The sequence below is a fragment of the Bubalus kerabau genome, chromosome 17, assembly GCF_029407905.1.
Source record: "Bubalus kerabau isolate K-KA32 ecotype Philippines breed swamp buffalo chromosome 17, PCC_UOA_SB_1v2, whole genome shotgun sequence".
NCBI classification, from domain to species: Eukaryota; Metazoa; Chordata; class Mammalia; order Artiodactyla; family Bovidae; genus Bubalus; species Bubalus kerabau.
In genome coordinates, this window is record NC_073640.1 from 9,616,072 (window position 1) to 9,622,557 (window position 6,486).

At 48.2% G+C, this 6,486-nt stretch overlaps 1 long non-coding RNA gene across 2 annotated transcripts in view; it reads right to left on the bottom strand.

Moving 5' to 3' along the window:
* LOC129630789 (uncharacterized) overlaps window positions 1-6,103 on the bottom strand; it is a 29,376-nt gene extending 23,273 nt beyond the window's left edge. For both annotated transcript variants that reach the window (XR_008703755.1, XR_008703754.1), the window contains exons 1-2: window positions 5,986-6,103; window positions 1,176-1,317 (exon numbers count right to left, since the gene is read on the bottom strand). This is a non-coding gene — a long non-coding RNA (uncharacterized LOC129630789). The remainder of the gene's footprint in view (window positions 1-1,175; window positions 1,318-5,985) is intronic.
* Window positions 6,104-6,486: the final 383 nt, after the last annotated feature.

Genomic DNA, 6,486 nt, shown 5'->3' on the forward strand with positions numbered 1-6,486 from the left:
TACCCTAGGAAGAAGACTGCTGGAGATATAGGAGGAACTCAGCTTCCTTGTCTGAAAGTGCCAAGTGTGTGTGTGATCGTTACAAAACATCACGAAAGGCTCTTAATTCATTAGTAAAAACAAAATGACACGTGGTGAGAGTTAACATCTTCGACCTCATGAACCACCATCTCCTGGTCTCTTTTGACTCAAGTGTGAATAGATAGCTACGAACAGCAGGTTCAGACAAATGGCCATGGACATTCGCCCAGACACACATCTCCTTGGCTCCGGAGGACCAGCTTCTGGTTTTAAATATTGGGAGATGGGTCCTGAAGGGTGGTGGTATGCTGGTAAATGTTTCACAACGGGCTCTCCCAGACAAGGGCTTTCTGGGTGGTTCAGTGGTAAAGAACCCGCCTGCCAATGCAGGAGATGTGGGTTTGATCCCTGGGTCAGGAAGATCCCCTGGAGGAGGAAATGGCAACCCACTCCAGTATTCTTGCCTGGGAAATCCCACGGACAGAGGGGCCTGGCGGGCTATAGTTCGTGGGGTCGTGAAGATTTGGACACAACTTAGTGACTAAACAACTCCCAGACAAAAACTGGGGAGCTATTTGTAGCGTTTGCTCACTTCTGTGATGTAAACTGTCCCACCATGGCTGTGACCGAGCCTGGAGCTGGGAAGGCAGGTAGAGCAGTACCCCAGTATACAGAGCAGCAGATGCAGATTCAAGAGAGAATAGCGTAACACAGCAAGATAACTAGGAAGACACAGTCTTTGAGTACTTAGGACCTTTTCAAAAATAGAATTTATTTGACAGTAAGTTTCTACACGATTCATTTTTTAATCATGGCTGTGTATCACAACCAACTCACAAAATTTCTGAAAATTTAACAATGGGCCCTTGTGAGCCAGTACCAGCCAACTTCAACACATCAGTGCGGCAGGGGAACCTGGCTCCATTCAGTTGGAAATGGCTGTGTGTCATTTGTGGTTGAGTAAATTTGCCTGTTTCCAGCGAGAGACCGTATTTTTGGATCTGGACTAGAGACACTCGCTTTGGTTTTGGTCCCCAAAGCTCTCCCCCCTCAAATACAACTGCCCACAAAATCTCAGAGCTGCCTGGTTTCTTTGATATGAAGTTTCATTTGCTTCATTGTCTCCAAATATAGCTCTAAGCTGGCTTTCTTACCTTGCTTAAGTGGAATCGAAATAACCTCAAGAAGAGAGCTATCGGCTCCTCAGACAAAGGAAGTCATTCAGCTTTATGGCATCTCGTGTTGGAAGATCTTGTAAATATTTCCCTTTCTCGAGACCCAGAGGATAGAGTTCCACTAGGGAAAAGAAAGGAGACTGAATGCTTGCCAAATGTCCTTGCTAACTGCCAATATTTGGTGACCTCATTAAACAGGAGAATCTGGGGTGCGCCCACCCTGGTCAACTCTCAGCAGACCTGCGTGCTCTACCCTGATGGGGTCCCGGGAGATGTGCGTGCTCCCACCCTAATGTAGGTCTTAGCATTTCATCTCACAGCTCTCAAGACCACATCTCAGAGATGATTATGGGTGGGGCTGGGGTGGGGCGAGGCAGGGGCCGGCATCCAACAGCAGTTTGAAAAGGAGAGGCTACCAGGTAATCTGGGGCAGCCTCCTGGGAACTGTCTTCTTGGTAAGATGGCACCAGTGATGTGTTGGTGTGGGACCAGCAGGAAAGAAGGCAACAGTTTCAAAACGTGAATTTGAGGATTCAGTTCAAGTCTTGTATTCCAAGAGTTTTTCTGGGCCCCCTTGGGCTCCTTGGCCACGTCCAAGTCCAAGGTGCCAGCAGCCCCTTGCTCCGTCTCACGGCAGTCCCGGGAGCAACGGTGTTGTGATTTTTCTGGAATCCCATTCGTGGAGAAGACAGCCAAGCTCATGCGGTTGGATGCATCGAGCTTCTGTGAACCACCCACGCTATCAACAGACACTGTCCCAGTGGCCGGGAAATCATCCTGCTCTTGGCAGGAAAAACCCCTGCCACTTGGGTAGGAACTGAACGGAATCATCCAAGCCAAGCAAAACGGAGCAGAGCAGGGCTCTCTCCACAGTGAAATTCAGATTCGGCATGAAGGATCTTGGCAGAACTACAGCTGGGCCCGGCCCTGGTAAATGTCACAACCGTATCTCAAATAACCCATTCTCTTAATAAAACACAGTTTGACTTAAGGCTCTGAAATACCAATTTGAAGGCAGCAAAGAGGCGAAGAGGGAAGGAGCTGGGGGAGAGCTTCCCTCTATATTAGTGCTGTTATTGGATACATATGCTCATATGCATTTCTCACAGTATAATCCAAAACTTGGAAAATGAAACTGGCTGTCCCGGCTCCTTTATTTACAACTGCTAACTGCTCAGGGATTCTCAGAAATGCAGTGGTTTCTCGGAGCTGCCTGCCTGCAGTAACGTGCCTTCCCTTCAGCCCTGCTGAGGTGGTTGAAGACCCGGGGCAGGACTGCCCCGCGTCTGTTCATTTTGCAGGCTCTCCTCGAGCTCCGCTGATCCGAGCCTGGTGCCAGCAAAGGGAAATCAAGCTGTCAGGAGTTTCTATTTTTGTTCCCACCTATAGTCTTCGTGAGCCAACCCCAGTTCTTCCCCTTGCTGAGATGAAACTACCCGAGGACTCAACTACCCGATCAGGGGCGTCCTGAGGCCGGGCGCGGGTGGGAGGCAGCTGACTGGCTCCCTGGATGCAGATCAAGAGAGTTCAAACTCCACCTGCACTCTCATTCATCAGGCACACCTCCCCCTGAGCCAAAGGTGGGAAGGGCGTTCGTCTGGATTAGGATTCAAATGAGTAGACCCTAGCCTCCACACTCCTTTAGCCGGGTGGGAACACAGAGGTGAAAACACAAAGACACAGAGGAAAACATACAGATTAAAGTCACAACCACTCAGGCGGGTGGACTCTTTTTAACTAAAAAAATAAACATTTCATGTTTTTGTATCTATTTCTAAGGCATATATAAGCATGTGTGTCCATTTGTATCTGCATAGCTGCCTAGAAATACACTTTATAAAACTAATAATGCCTTTGAATACTATAAGGACTTCCCTGCCAGCAATGCGGGAGACCCAGGTTCAATCCCCGAGTTAGGGAAGATCCTCTGGAGAAGGATAGGTTACCCACTCCAGTATTCTTGGGCTTCTCTGGTGGCTCAGATGGTAAAGAATCCACCTGCAATGCAGGAGACCTGCATTTGATCCCTGGGTTGAGAAGATCCCTTGGAGGATGGCATGGCAACCCACTCCAGTATTCTTGCCTGGAGAATTCCATGGACAGAGGAGCCTGGCAGGCTATGGTTCATGTGGTCACAAAGAGTCACACGACTGAGTGACTAACACTTTCACTTCGAATACTTTATCCTGGTATCTTGAATATCAGCTTACTTGTGTTTTTAAAAAAAAGAAAGAAAAATGGGAGGGAAGGAGGGAATAAAGGAAAAAGAGAGAAAAAGGAAGGAAGGAAGATTAATTCATTCACCATTAGGGAGAATTTGGTGAGGGCACGCAAAACTTAATGTCTATTTTAAGCAACCCTCTGCTGCTAAGTCGCGTCAGTCATGTCCGACTCTGTGCCACCCCATAGACGGCAGCCCACCAGGCTCCCCCGTCCCTGGGATTCTCCAGGCAAGAACACTGGAGTGGGTTGCCATTTCCTTCTCCAATGCATGAAAGTAAAAAGTGAAAGTGAAGTTGCTCAGTCGTATCCGACTCTTAGCGATCCCATGGACTGCAGCCTACCAGGCTCCTCCATCCATGGGATTTTCCAGGCAAGAGTACTGGAGTGGGTTGCCATTGCCTTCTCCAAGCAACCCTCTGTGAGCCTATAATTACTTAAAAATAGTTTTGTAAGGGAGCATTAATAATTACAACAACGACAGTAATACTCAAAGGGTGTTTCTGGAAGGGTCACGTGGCATCATGTAGGTACAAGCACCCAGCACAGTGCCTGGCGGTGGGGGGGAGGGGGTGGCGGTGATGTACAGTAAATGTTGGGTGAATGTGCGCATGGGTGTGTGGACACTAAGCGCTCAGTAAATGCTATTTTAACATTATTTCAAACAAGGGACGATGCACATTAGGTTCATCAAGCATCGGGAGAGATATTTCCTCCCAAACCACTAGAACAATATTTGGGCCCACAAGTGGTTCCCAAACAGGCAGGTTAACAAGGCTGTGTATTAATGGAGCATCCAGCCTCAAAGACATCCCACATGCTTTCTTTCGCTGTCCTATTCATCTCTGCACTCCACCCAGCTCGAGGAAGGACAGAGCATGTCCCTGCTCCCCATCTGGGCACACTGATGGGGAAACAAACAGCTGGCTGACACAAACAGCTGGCTTCCTGAGGCCTCGCGAGCAGCTCAAAGGGCCAGGCAGTGGACACTCCTCTTCAACCACCCAGAGCTTTTTCTACTTGGCTGGCCATCAGGGCCCTAAAGGGTTTACTGAAAATTCAGAGCCCCCTGAGGACATGAAAGGCAATAGACGTGTGAGTTGGGCAATGTTTCAACCCCATTTTCTCAGACCATTTAAATGCCCTTGAAAAATGCATATGGAGTATGTATGCTAAGGAAAAAATCCAGATGAAAGATTTAAGGACATTTTAAATTTTATAAAGCACGTTTCTAGGCACTTAAACAATTATGAATGGACACATGTGTTCAGGTGTGCCTCAGAAGAGCAGATACAACCAAAAAGACCCAAATGTTGTATGATGATTATTATTTTCATCTTTGTGTCTTTCTGAATTTCATAAACTTCCTCTAGCGTAAATAAATAATAAAAATAATCAATAAAAGAAATTAATGATCAACCGTGGTTTACTGTCTTCTTTCAGAATTAGTTACAGTGATATCCTTGCATAATTATTGATACTATTGTGGAGATAGTAAAATGGGGGGATCAGGGGAGGAAAAAATGACAGTTGATACCTTGAGCCATTTCCCCGAAGCCAGAAACAGCGCAGGACCCAGCCAAGCACTGTGTCTGTAAGGAAACCGGGCTAGGTGTGGAAAGGCCCGGTGGAAGAGAAACCAGAAGTTTGCACAAGACCTGCCCCCCTGGTAGTCAGCTAATGCTCTGGGCAGAGTCACAGCTTCCCAAGATCTGTTTTGCTAAAACTCCTGCCTCGCTCAGTGTTTGGAGGATCAATGGAGTTGAAGCAAATCACTCAACACTCTAGACGAAAGACAGGTGTTGTCACAAGGCATTGTAATTCTCTGGCTGTAGAGCTGTCATCATCCCAAACTGCTCTGCTTGAGCATTGAGGGTAATGGCCAAACATTAAACAAAAGGAGGGCAGTGGAGTGGACCGAAACAGTCCCCGTCTGCTGCTTCTCTGTCCTCTAAAGGGTCCTGGGAGTCATTTCCTAGGCCAGGGAACCTTTAGGTCCTTGTGAGGACAAGGAAATCGGCACCAGTGGGGTCTAAGGGGTGTGAGGTACCACTCTGTTTCCTGAGAGCCCAAGGAGGGGCTGGGATGGGCTGGAGAAGGTGTCCCAGCACAGGGCATGCACAGCTCAATCTGAATTTCAGATAAACAATGAACACTTATCAGCATGAGTAGGTCCCAATACTGCACAGAACCTACTTAAACACTCGTCATTTATCTGAAATTCAAAGGGAACTGGGCATCTTGTGATCTCAGCGGCTAACCCCACAAACCCACCCCGGGGGTAGAGAGAGCAGCATCGTGGGCTGCCCAGCCTCCGCCAGCACCAGGGGGCTCTGACGACTGGGACATGGGATGTGGGGTAGAGACGGGCCTGCCTCTGCTTTTGAGAGAAGGGGCGGGGGGGGCATGGATGTGAGACCACTGCACTCCACGGTGTCCCCTGTGCCAGCCCCAACCACCTGGAGATGAGTCTTCTGGGCAGAGAGGTAAGCCTTGAGAAACAGCTCAGATTGGAGTTCCACTGAATCAAGGAATTGGACACGAAACAGATTCTGCAGGGGACACAAACCTGAATCATGCAGTCCCATAGATTTTCAACTGCTTGAATCATGCAGTCCCATAGATTTTCAACTGCTTGGAAGCCAAATCCAGGGTGCTCGGCTCCAGTGAGAAGCCACAAATTGTCTGGCCTCTATAAACCCAGATGAGATTTAACTAGTGAGAAACAGTGTAAATAAAGAATCCTAATCAGATCATTAGGAGAGATGGGGGGTCTCTTCTGCTCTTTTAGGCCTTTAATAAAAGTTGAACTGCAATTGTGTGAGAGTTGGGGCCACCCTTGCCCCTCCCGAAACAGGCTTCTGGTGGGTGTGTTACATCAGAGAATGTGCATAATAAACTCGGGTGTGTGTGCACGTATGTGTGTTGCCCAGGCCTAGAAGATGCACAAAAATAACACAAAAGGATCACCAGGGCCTTGGATGTCTTTGAAGAAGCACATGGGTCTTGTCTCACCGCCCCAAGTGGCCAACATGGCCATGTGGGCAGTACCAGCTCTGCGCAGTTAAAA